Source organism: Dasypus novemcinctus, chromosome 17 (genome assembly GCF_030445035.2).
Source record: "Dasypus novemcinctus isolate mDasNov1 chromosome 17, mDasNov1.1.hap2, whole genome shotgun sequence".
NCBI classification, from domain to species: Eukaryota; Metazoa; Chordata; class Mammalia; order Cingulata; family Dasypodidae; genus Dasypus; species Dasypus novemcinctus.
This window is the reverse complement of record NC_080689.1, coordinates 100,354,989-100,368,113: the sequence shown is the minus strand read 5'-3', so window position 1 is coordinate 100,368,113 and position 13,125 is coordinate 100,354,989.

Sequence of the window (13,125 nt, the reverse complement as noted above, 5' to 3'; positions counted from 1 at the left end):
TCCAACATGTGAAAATAGACTGCTGAGGGATGTAACTTAGGCTTTATGGCCTAGTATCTGTAAGCTCCTACCCCAAATAAATACCCTGTATAGAAACCAAGCAATTTCTGGTATTTCACATCAGCACCCCTTTGGCTGACTAATACACTGACTTAAGACTTTTCTTTCCCATAATTAGCAAGGTCGTTATTATATGGTGAATGAACTGTTAATGAATTCCAGGGAAGAAGAGATTAAACAGCTGTTTTAGGATCTAGCTGTGCGGGCAAGTCAGCGACGTCCTCAGGGGTCATTTCTCAGCCTTGCCTCCCCTCCTCACCTTGGTGTGCAGAGGCTTCATGTCTGCATTCTAGAACCCTGGGAGGGTGTAGGCCTAATGGAAGAGCCTGAGCACACCTTGTGACCCAAACAGGGAACAGAAGCCCCAGCTGCTTCTCAGGGTGGGAACTGCACAGAGGTTGCGTGGTACCTGCTTCCTCCTCAGGGGCAAGGCCTGCTCCCCACTGGACATCCTGCCTCTCCAAAGCACAGCTGTGTGTGGGGAGCTGCTGTCCAACAGCCTGACCTGAGCCGTGAACCTCCTCGGGGGACTCGCGAGGAGGACATCTCTTCCCAGGCCCTTTGGGTGCTCTGTGCTGAAGAAGTCATAAAGCAGTCAGTGCTGGACAAAAATAAGAGTCAGTGTTAAACCAGGCAGTGCTGGGCAGTTACTTGGGTGCAGATTTGGCTTAAAGAGTCAGTGTCAATGCTGATACATTCACAGCCATCCAGGCTGACTGAGCCAAACCATTTCAGAGATCACTGAGCAAAGACTGCTGAGGACTGGACAGTGAGAGGGAAAGGCTGACCACAACAGTCCAAATCTGTGAATACTGAGAGGTTTCTTTTCTCAGGTCAAATAGCTCTCCTAACAGAACTTAACAAACACCAATCACAGGGAGTTCTCATCAAGAGGGCATTTGCTGTAGAGAAGGGTATATATTCTATTTTTTCCCCCTGTTCATTGGTGAGCCATTACATTAATTCTGAGTATTCCTTTTTACATTTTATCAAAATTATTTTCATGCTTTAAATCTAAATCATGAAAACACCTCGTGGAGCTTCTATTTTAAATGATGTCATCTTTTCTTTTGAGAACTATCTTCTAAATATTTTAATGACATTCAGATTTTTGAAGATTTGTTGGGAGCGATAAAAAGAATGTAAGCCGACCTCAGCGAGAGTCAGTAGCACGGCTGCCAGAGAAGAGCCAACCCTCTCATTTGAGCAAACTATAATTAGCTCCTCACAATATGCCAGGTCCCACAACATGGCAGAATCCAAACCTGCCCTGTCACTTCCTTATTCTTCTTCCCTTTCAGGCCTTTGTTCTCCATCTTCCCGCCACTGCCCAGACTGATAAGGCAGTGCGCAGGCGCAAGGCGGGGAAACTGAAACCCACCCTACACGTCAGTAGCAACCATAGCCAATCCCTAACTTCCACCTCCGCCTATTACCCCTCCCCTTCCCAAGAGTATATATGCTTTGTTCCCCTCAATAAAATTTGCAGCTTGATCCTCACCCTGTCTCGCTGTCATTCCTCGCGTCTCCTGTCTCACCATTCCCATCCACGCAACCACGAGCCCTCGTTTACTGCCCCGCTGGCCGGGGCATTCACAAAGATTGAAATTTATCAATGAAGTATTAGCAATTCCTTAATTTATCTTGTGAAGCTATTGCTCTTATTAGGATTTTTCTTTCTGGGAGTAATCAACTTGCAAAACTTTGGCACTCTTTATAAAATTTAAATATTTTCAGCAATTCTCCTCAATCTTTTAAGGATTGTGCCATTTCTGTGTTTCATAAAATTTTATCACTATTTAAAGTAATACATCCCTGATCAATTTTTATATGGACTTTTCTATTGTATCAAATACTGAATCTTCCTACTTCTCATACTGGGGATAAGAATTTTCACATCTGGGACTTGAAAGAACTTCTTGACCTGAAGATATGATAGTAAGAAAATGAAGTCAACAGTTTGCCAAGCTTAGGCCAAAGCCCTCTCTAAGCATCAACTTGGTTTATCCTTCAAAATTTGCATGAGGTTAATGGGGAGGGGTGCTCTGGCGCCAGGGGAAGGTCCATGGGAGCCGATCTCCTCTCGGTTGCCGCGCCCCCGCCCGTGGTCAGGGCCTATGGAGCTGCAGAGGCCCAGCTGGAGTCCGGGAACCCCCGAGCCTGCAGGCAGGTTTCAGGACCAGGATCTTGCGACCTGGCTCCAGGGCCCCGCCCACTGTGCCTGGGGCCAGGTGCGTGGGAGCCGGAACCCATCCCAGCCGAGCCGAGCCAGGGCGAATTGAGGCCCGCGGAGCCCAGCGCACTGCACCCATATGAGCCCAGGCGAGCCCAGCCCAGGCGAGCCCAGCCCAGGCGAGCCCAGCCCTGTCCGGCCGAGGGGGGACCAGCTGATTGGAGCCAGACGAGCCCAACCGAGCGAAGCCCAACCGAGCCAGGTCCAGCCGAGCCGAGCCCTGATGAGCGCAACCGAGCTGAGCCCTGCGGAATCCAGCCGATCTGGGCCCAGTCCAGCAGAGCCCAGCCGAGCCAGCGGAGGCAAGCCCGGCCGAGCAGAGCCTAGGCCAACCCAGCCCGGGGAGCCAAGCCGAGGCCAGACTCACCGAGCCCAGCCGAGGCTAGCCGAGCCAAGCCGAACCCGACTGAGCCAAACCTTACTGAGCCGAGCCGAGCCCAGCCCAGCCCAGCCTCCCTTGCAATGGCACGCTGCACCTGAACTTCCTGCCAAAGAGAGGGAAACTGGAAAATTCACAACTCAGTGAAAATTATGAACTACACTCAAGCTACAGACTTTAGAGGAATAAAAGGTCAGTAAAAGAATATCATGAACAATAGTACAACAAACTAGATAACTAAGGTAAAACAGACAACTTCTAGAAGCATACAAACTACCAAAACGGACTGAAGAATAAATAGAAAATAAGATCAGAGCTCTAACAAGAGATTGAATGATCATCAAAAATTTCCCCACCCAGAAGAGTCCAGAACCAGATGGCTTCCTTGGTCAATTATACTAAAAACATACAGAATAATTCAAAACTAAGTTTTCAAACTCTTTCAAATATAAATATAGAAGGTGAGAAAATTTCCTCATTCCTTGCGTGAGGCCACCATCATCCTGATATCAAAGATTCCACAGGACCCTATGGACCAAGAGTTACTTGAATTCCTCTGCAAACTCCTGAACCTGCCGGCACAGCAACCCCCGCAGCTTGTCTGCAGGGTCGTGAGCAGGAGGAGCAGGAGTCACCCAGGAACTCAGCAGGGTGCACGCAGGAAGATCAAGCACTGAACAGCACCTTGGGCTCCTCAGCTCAGCCCACCAGTGGCTGGGGGTGTAGGGGTGGAACTGGCCAAGTCAGGGGTTGCGGGCCTGCCAGGGCTGTGGGCGCTAAGCCCTGCCATCCCAGGATGCTCCGTCGCTCCCGAGGGGGCCACCAGGCAGGACCCACAGAGGAGCTTGGCGGCGCAGGCGCAGTAGAGCAAGGTGTGGGAGCCGCGGGTGGGCTGCGAGAGAGGGGCTTCCTGCGAGAACCCGGGTTACTGGAGACCCTGGTGACCATGAAAGAGAAGTCGAGGAGTGAGCTGACCCCCAAGGTGAACCTCCCAGGGAGTGGCACAAACACGTGCAGGTGAGCTCCACCTGCAGCCTCCGTGCACACCTGGCCGCGCTCCTGCTGGCGCCAGCAGCAGCGACGGGGTGAGCCCTTCCCATCCTGGCTGGGGCAGCCGCTGCAGAACTGAGCTGGCCCACCTTGCCAGGAAAGCCACAAAGAAAACTGATGAACCCAGGTGAGAAGATGAAGATGATCCAGCTGTCACAGAGCAACTCTGAAATAGGGAGGAGATCCTGCCCCTGTTGTAGGAACAACCGGGAACCAGGTCAGTTCTCTAAGAAATCTCTAAATTTTTTTCTGCGAACTCTGCAAAATCAACTGAATGCACACTTTGGCACACTGAGCTTGGTCTCATAATTTTAACTGAATAAAACATTTGTGTACACTTGTTGACTCAAGAACTAAAATAATGTGATTATTTTACAGTATTCCTTTGAAAAGAAAAGAAAACATAAATGAACTTCATTTAAGTGTTTTGGACTTTAAACTAGAGGTCACTTTGTGGCCATTTGAATAAACTTTTTTAGCTCTGGAACTTTTTCTAGGCTTTTTTTTTTCACGTGGACATCTTATTTCATTTTTTAAGAAAATTACATTGTTTCTGTGTATTTGGAAAACAAGAAGGGCAAAACATGGTAGTATAATGCGAACCTACACATTTCAAAATCTTGAATTCTTACAGAACAGATCTAAGGATATCTCTGTGAAACATAATGAAATCCAGCAAGAGGAAACATGAGTAATTTGGGGTTGCACAATTTAAACAAAGTTTGATAGTAGTTATGGGGAAAAGTACAGCAGTAATCTCTCCTGTAATTTTTATTCATGTCAATGCTATTGTAGCCTGATTGAACTCACTTTTTAAAAGATTTCTAGTACAATGAATGTCTTACTTCTGTTAAGATCTATTTAAGGGAAACGGACTTTGGCCCAGTGGTTAGGGCGTCTGTCTACCACATGGGAGGTCCGAGGTTCAAGCCCCGGGCCTCCTTGACCCGTGTGGAGCACCGATGAGCAGCGCTGATGCACTCAAGGAGTGCCGTGCCACACATGGGTGTCCCCCGCGTAGGGGAGCCCACACGCAAGGAGTGCACCCATAAGGAGAGCCGCCCAGCACGAAGGAGGGAGCAGCCTGCCGAGGAATGGCGCCGCCCACACTTCCCGTGCCGCTGACGACAACAGAAGTGGACAAAGAAACAAGACGCAGCAAAAAGACACAGAAAACAGACAACCGGGGGAGGGGAGGGGAGGGGAGGGGAGGGGAGGGGAGGGGAGGGGAGGGGAGGGGAGGGGAGGGGAGGGGAGGGGAGGGGAATTAAATAAATAAAAATAAATCTTTAAAAAAAAAGATCTATTTAAATACAGTTGATTTCTAGCAGGGATATTTTACTGCAAAAATATAGTGTTTTAGAAAACTGACAGCTGGCTATCAAGCAATATTGGAAATGTGTCCTCTTTGTTTACAGTAAACATGAATTCTGTACAATTTGGTAACAAAATATTTTTTAGATCGGTAAATGTGTGTTTAGAAGTTAGAAACTTTAAACACTGTTCTTAGGTTCCATTTGGATTTTTCTTGGATACACGATAGTGAAAGTTGTACACTCAGAACATGAGTGGGGCATTATGATTTTGCATGTGCTTGAACCAGTTTTATCTTTGTGGTGGAATTTTTTTTTAGCTGAAACTTACCTCATGTATAAGTTGGGTAAGTAAAGTAGTAGGTAATTGAAATTTCAATAGAATCAAGTGAAGTATAAAATTTTTAAACTTATTCATTTGAGTTTCATAAAACATTAAAAAGGTAAGTTATTTTTAAGTACCATCTGCAATAAAAAAGGAAAAAGCTGAAGATATATATTTAGACTGGCATAGAATTTTGATTTTAATTAGCCCTGTTTTGATTTTTGACTTATACTTGTTATGCAGACATTTTCACTTACTTCGCAATTGAGACCAGAAACACTTGAAGATCTGGTCCTGCAAAGGAAGTGGGAAACTTACTCCCTGATCACAAACGCTTGCCTCTGAGTAAATGTGTTCCCTTGAGATGAACCACAGAGGGGCCATGTTTTACTCAACCTTTCCACTGTAGGATAACAGCAGATTTACTTTTTAAAAACCATTCCCTTTTGTTAATAACTTAGAGTGAGAAGCTGTATTTAATTTTTTAAATGTGGGAAGATAAATCAGATTTAACATGAACGTGTTAGTTCTCTAGGAAGAAAAGTACAGTCCAAAATAGCAAAAGTGGGACCAGGTAAAACATGTAGTCTTTATTTTTAAAAACATGTACTTGATCTTTTGTCTGTGCCTCTTTTATGCCACTACAGTAAATGGGTCCTTGATGTAAATGCAAATTGTTTTGTCTTGATTAAATTGTAGACATACTACTTAAGCCTTTACAATATAATTCAATAATAAAAAAGTAATTAACCACTAAACAAACCTCATGCTAATTTCCTGAGGAACATGAGTCTCAATGTATCAGATTGAGCCAAGTTGCCTGCCCAAGGACTGCCTCACCAGTTCTAGAGAATGTGATGGAAGGTTTTGCTCATGTGAATTTGCTGTAATGCTGGTGCCCCATGTGCAGGCTTTCTTCCTCATAGAATCACCCAGATACTTCATGTGATGAAAATGGGTGGACACAGCATGCTGACAGTGAGTGATTCTCTCTGTAAGCACATAGTGTTCATTTTATCTTCCTTCCCACCCTCTCTCTCCCTTCCACCTTCCCTCACTACCCCAGCTGCCCTCCGTGGCAAAGACATTTAAGCCAGGGAGCCTCCCAGATGACTTTTCCATCCAGACGCCAGTCTTCTTCTGACACCCACAGTGGGCACATTAGGGGTTTCATACTTTGGCAAGAGTAGAGAGTTCATATTCCTCTTCTGGGCCCGGAAACCCTGCAAGATTAGTAGCCAAGCTCTTGCAAGTGCCACAGCTGCTTGCTCGATTCCTAACGGCTCAGCTTTTGGAAAGTGCACAAACTTTGGAGGAGGTAGAGTATCTCCAAATCACAGCTACACCACCCTTGGACATCTAGTTTCTGTTTTCAGCTCCTTTAAATCTGAATTTGCAAAGGTTTCTTGCCTCTATAAATGTATACACATTCCAGGTAAACACTACCACATATTATTCTCATGTGGGTAAAAAGACTGTGAATGTTGATATGACCTGGTATATCTTAAGCTTTGTTAACTTGTCAGGTTAACTTGCAGGTGGCTTTTACTGTATTTAAAAATATACTGCATTCCAAACAAAACAAAACAAAACTAGAAAGCTATTGTGATTAGAATAGTGTGGTCATGGATAAACAATAGACAGGCAGTTAATTGGAACAGAATAGAGAGAAAAGAAGTAAGTCCTCCATGTATATATAGTGAACAGTCAACTAATCTATGACAAAGGAGCAAAGGCAATTCAAAGATGTAAGGACAGAGTTTCCAAGAAATTAAGCTGGAAAAACTGGACAACCAAATGCAAAAAGAATATAGACATATACTATATAAATTTCTCTAAAACAAACTCAAAATGCATCATTATTCAAAAATAAAATGCAAAAATATACAATTTTTAAAATTATAGGTGGCATTGGGTTTAGCAATGACTTTATGCAGAATACTAACAGCACAATATATTGAAAGAAAAAATAATGTTAGGTTGGGCTTCTTTTAAAAATTAAAAACTGTATTCTGCAAAAGACACTGTTAAGAAAATGAAGAGATAAACTACAGAATGGGAGGAAGTATATGCAATCCACGTTTCTGATAAAGTATTTATATCCAAAATATACAAGGAACATTTAAAACTCAACAATAAAAAAACAACCCAATTAAAATGGACAAAAGATCTGCACAAACACCTCACCAAAAAGGAGATACAGATGACATAGAAACATAGGAAAGCATTTGCATCATCTTTAGGATGTGGGTATTTAGGGAAATAAAAATTTTAAAAGTTAGATACCACTGCTCAACTATTTGAATGGTTAGAAACCCAAAAGCCGACAACTGCAAATGTGGGTGCAGATGTGGAGCAACAGTAACTCTCATTCATTGCTTGTGATAAAGCAAAACAGAACAGTTATTTTTTTTTAAGATTTTATTTTATTTATTCCCCCTCCCCCCTTGTCTGTTCTCTGTGTCCATTTTGCTGCATGGTCTTCTTTTTGTCTGCTTCTGTTGTTGTCAGCAGCATGGGAAATGTCAGCTCTCTGTGTGGTCAGTGCCATTCTTGGGCAGGCTGCACTTTCTTTCACACTGGGTGGCTCTCCTTAAGGGGTGCACTTCTTGTGCATGGGGCTCCCCTATGCAGGGACACCCCTGTGTGGCAGGGCACTCCTTGTGCTGTACATGGGCCAGCTCCACAGGGTCAGGAGGCCCGGGGTTTGAACCGTGGGCCTCGCATGTTGTAGGCAGATGCCCTATCCACTGAGCCAAGTCTGCTTCCCAAGAACAGTCATTTTTAAAGAAAGACTGTCAGTTTTTTAAAAAGCTAAACATAGGCTTGCCACACAATCCAGCACTGACACAGCTAACTATTCATACAAATTACTTGAAAATGCACATCCACACAAAAACCTGCACTAATTGTTTATAGCAGCATATTCATAATTGCCAAAAACTGGAAGTAATCAATATGCCATTCAATAGGTGCACAGATAAACAATGCATGATATGTCCATAGAATGAGTGTTTTCCAGTGATCAAAACATATTAGCAGGAAGCTGATGTGGCTCAAGTGATTGGGCTCCCATCTACCATATAGGAGGTCCAGGCTTTGATTTCAGAGGCTCCTGGTGAAGGGATGCTGGCCTAAGTGGAAAGCTGGCCCACACCGAGTACTGGCCCACATTGCATGCTGGCCCATGTGGAGTGCTGGCCTGCATGGAGTCCTGGCCTGTACAGTGTGCTGGCTCATGCAGAGTGCTGGCCCATGCAGTAGTGCTGGCCCACATGGAGTGCTAGCCCATGTGGAGTGCTGGCCCACATAGAGTGTTGGCCTGTGCAGTAGTGCTAGCCCACATGGAAGTGCTGGTCCATGTAGAGTGCTGGTCCACACAGAGCGTTGGCCTGCATGGAGTGCTGGTCCACACGGAGTGCTGGCCGACATGGAGTGCTGCCCCATACAGTAGTGCTAGCCTGCATGTGCTGGCCTGCACGGAATGCTAGCTCGCACAGAGTGCTGGCCTGCATGGAGAGCTGGCATAGTAAGATGTGCAAGAGAATGATCGCCTCTCTCCCACTCCAGAAGGTCCCAGGATCAGTTCCCAGTGCTGCCTAAAGAGAAGATAAGCAGAGAACACACAGCAAATGGACAGAGAAGGCAGACAGCAAGTGCAAACAATGGGGTGATTAAATAGATCTTTAAAAACAACAACAAAAACAAAATAGCTATCAAGGCATGAAAAAGTATAGAGAAATCTTGAATGAATATGACTATGTGAAAGAAGCCAGTCTAGAAAAGCCTACATACCATCTAATTCCAACTATATGATATTCTGGAAAAGGCAATACTATAGAATCAATAAAAAGTTCAAGATAGCCAGGTTTCTGGGGGAGGGAGGGAAGGGTGAGTTGGTGGAGCACTGGCATTTTTAGGTGAGTGAACTGTTCCTTATGGTGCTATAATGAACACATGACCTTACACATTTGTCAAAGCCCATAGAACTACACAATCCAGAGTAAACTCTAACCTAATCTATGGACTTTCATTGACAAAAATGGATCAATATTGATTCATCAACTGTAAAAAATGTACCACACTAATGCCAGATGTGAATAAAAAAGCCAACTGTGGGCAGAGGATGAAGAGGGGGGTATAGGAAATAACTATACTTTCTGCATACTTTCCCTAGAGCTCTGAAAAAATGAATTTTATTGTAGGAAATTAAAATCCAGGTTACCTGTGTCAGGGTGGATATAGGGAATGGGGTAACTCTAAATTGGTATAGATTTTCTGTTTGGGGTGATGGGAAAATTGGGATGGCAGATATAGTGACAATATTGTGAATGTAAATAACAGCATTGAATTGGAACATGTTAGGTTGTATATATGCTACCAGGAGAAAAGGATGAAAATATCATAGAATTCTACAACAAAAACAGTGAATCCTAACATAAACTATGAATTAAAATTAAACATATAAATCTTGTCACAGGGTTTCAGTTTTAACAAAATTACCACATTAATGCAAAGTGTTAAGTATAGGGAAATCTGTGTGTCTGTGAGAGGTACATGGGAATTCTGTACTTTATACATGATTTATCTGTAAAAAACTCATAAAATAATTAAAGTCTATTAAAATACAAAATAACATATATCATTAATTCAAAGAAAATGAAACAAAAAATTTGATCATGTCTATTGCCACAGAAAAACTATTTGACAAAATCCAATAAGCATTTGTTCTTAAAAACAAATAAGCAAACAAAATCAGGAATACATATTTAGTTTTCTAGTCATTAGGAGAGACTAAAAGGTTTCCCAATGGGTTAAGAAACAAACCAAAGATAATATTTCATCACTTATTGATCATTGTCCTGGATATAATAGCCACAGCAATTAGGCAAGAAAAATAGAATAGGCATCCAAACAGGAAAGGAAGAAGTAAAACTACTGCTACTTGCAGATGATATGATTTATACATAAAAAATGCTCTAGAATTCACAAAAATACTTTTACAGCTAATAAGTATTTTCAGCAAAGCTGAACAAGTTTCTTGTATTTCTATACCACAGCAACAAATAATATGAAAAGGAAATTTAAAAAGCCATTAATTTAACAACAGCATCAAAAGAACAAAATACTTAGGAAGAAATTTTAACCAAGGAGGTGGAAGATTTTTAACTTGAAAATGATGAACCATTGCTGAAATATATTAAAGAAGGGGAAGCTGGGGAAGACATTGTAGGAAGGTGTATTAGGGTTCTTTAGGGAAACAATCAGCAAGAGATATCTGTCAATAGTGTGTGATTTTATGAGTCTCTCATGGAGCCGTGAGGATGCACAAGTCCAGGTTCTGCAGGCAGGCTACAACCAGGGGCTGCAATGAAAGTCCAGTGAAGGTTCTTGATGAGTTCTGGGAGAGGTTGGCTGTCCAAAGACAAGCTGGGAAATTCTCTCTCAATGCTGGAATCACTTTCCCTTTAAGGCATTCAACTGATTGGGTTAAGCATCACTCACTGAGGATGGCAATCTCCCTGATATAATTATAATCAGCTGTCTATGATTTACTGCTGCAGTAAAGTCAACAGTGACTAAAGTCCATAAATGCCCTTTTACTACAGTCCGCCCAGTGCTTGCTTGACCAAGCAACTGGGTGCAAACACCTGGCTGAGTTGACGCAATATAACCATCACAGAAGGTAACATGAATGAAAACTTATTAATACATAAATATGTGTTAGAAGTTAAAAAAAAAACAAGCTTATTTAACACAATTACTGGTTCATGGGAAATTGTTAAATGATGCAGTTACACCAATTGAAAATGAAATGAACATATAGTAAAATTAGAAAAAACTTTTGAAATGTCCATTTTCCTAAATTCAAGAAATAAATATTAAAATAAATCCTGGATTTGTTACATATAAAATTTCATACTTAAAATATTGTGTTATTTTCAGTTCACATATTTCTCAATTTTAAACACTTTTCACTACACTAATGTTGGATGAATTATTGCACATTAAAAATTGATGCAAACATGTAAACAGGGCCACCCATGGTCTCTTTCTCCTTGGGCTTCAGTATGGCTCATCTGGCACCAGCCTGTCCCCAACTTAACCAACTAGAAAATCCCATCCTTTTGTATTTTTGTGTCCCAATTGTATATGCTTTCCCACTCTCTCTGAACCTATCAGAATTTTACATGAAAACAACCCTCAGTCAGAAAAGAAACTACAGCATGCCTTGATTGGAAATTTGCTTAAGTCTTGCTTAAGCATTCCATGAGAAAGTTAAGAATAAACCCCAGGGGAACAGTGCAGAAAATGAAATGTTTGTGCTCCCTAAGAACAATTTTCTCAGAGAACACATGGCAAAGCCCCCTCCTCAGGACAGACACTAACAGAAAACCTTTTACTCACTGAGGAAATATCTAAGAATAAATCTAACAAAGGAATAAAGGACTTGTACACAGAAAGATACAAAACATTGCTAAAAAGAAATCAAAGAAGACCTAAATAAATAGATACACATTCTGTGTTCATGTAGTAGAAGACAAAATATTGTTAAGATGTCAGTCATACCCAGAGCAATTTATGGAATCAACAAATTCCCAATCAACACCAACAAGCTTCTTTTAAAAATGAAAGTTTTTCCTTTTGGAGTAATGAAACACTTCTAAAGATTTTTGTGGTGATGAATACACAACATTCTGATTATACTAAAAGTTATTGATTATACACTTTGGATAGATCATATGATATATAAATATATCTCAGTAAACTGCTTAATAAACAATTATGGAAGAATAGCCAGAAACAGCAGCTATGTACAGCAGAAGAAGGATAGAGAGATTGAGAGGTGGAGAATTTTCTTCTTTATTTGTCAGGTTTTTGTTTGTAATTATTATCATTGAAATAATGAAAATATTCTAATGATGACTGAGGTGATGAATGAATAACTATGCACTTATACCAAATACCACTGATTATACACTTTGGGTGATTATATCCTTTATTAATATGTGTTAATAAAACTGATGTGTTTAAAAAAACACACAGAAAAGAGCATGGTATTCCCAAAGATGGGCATAGAGATCAACAGACTAAAATTGAGATGTCAGAAACAAACCCTTGCATTTATGGCCAACCTATTTGACATGGGGGCAAAGACCATTCATTTACTCAATTATGAAAGAGTACTTTCTTGAACAGGTATTGAGGGAAAAATTGGATCTCCATTTGCAAAAAAGAAAAAAAAAAAAGAAAAAAGGATGACTGCTACCTCACACCTCATACAAAAATCAACTCAAAATGGATGAAAGACCTAAATGTAAGGCTAAGATATATCAAACTCCTGAAAGGAAATGTAGAGAGGCATCTTCAAGACCTTGTGTTAAGTGATGGTTTCTTAGACTTTACACATAAGGCACAAGCAACACAGGAAAAAATAGATAAATGGGGCCTCATAAAGTTTAAATTTTTAGCTCTCACAGGATTTTATCATAGAAATGAAATGACAACAACTTACACAATGGGAAAAAATATTTGGAAACCACATTGTTAGAGGTTTGCAATATTAAGCTGTAGCTCAGTTTCCCCTGACATGCATTGGGAAAAAGGCAACCCCCTCCCCCATGTCTGAGGGCACTTCCCCACAGGTTAAAGAAAGGAACCTCAAAGAGTCAGGAGTAGAGGGAGATAGAGGCCTTCACCATCTGCCTGTCAGAGGGAGATGGAGACATTTACTACTCTAGCTGCATATCAGAGGGAGACTGGA